Source organism: Egretta garzetta, unplaced genomic scaffold, assembly GCF_000687185.1.
Source record: "Egretta garzetta isolate BGI_Z169 unplaced genomic scaffold, ASM68718v1 scaffold330, whole genome shotgun sequence".
In the NCBI taxonomy this organism is placed as follows: Eukaryota; Metazoa; Chordata; class Aves; order Pelecaniformes; family Ardeidae; genus Egretta; species Egretta garzetta.
In genome coordinates, this window is record NW_009258275.1 from 433,346 (window position 1) to 433,620 (window position 275).

Below are 275 nucleotides of genomic sequence, written 5' to 3' on the forward strand. Positions count from 1 at the left end.
AGTATTTTGCAGGTTGGAAGGTCTCAAAGCTGTTAATGAGCTGTTAATAAGCATCATCCTAGTTTTTCCCCTGAAAGTAGGTGGGTTATAGACATTTTTTTGCAGGATGAGGCGACAGCCACATCCTGGTGGAGACGGGGGACTGAATCACGTCCTGTGGCTCGGGGAGCTGGTGTCTCTCTTGGCCAGGGGGTGGAAACCCGGCGAGGAGCCGTGGGAGCATCTTCCTCCAGGGACAGTGGCAGGGTCCCCCCGGGAGCGCCCCCCACCCGCGG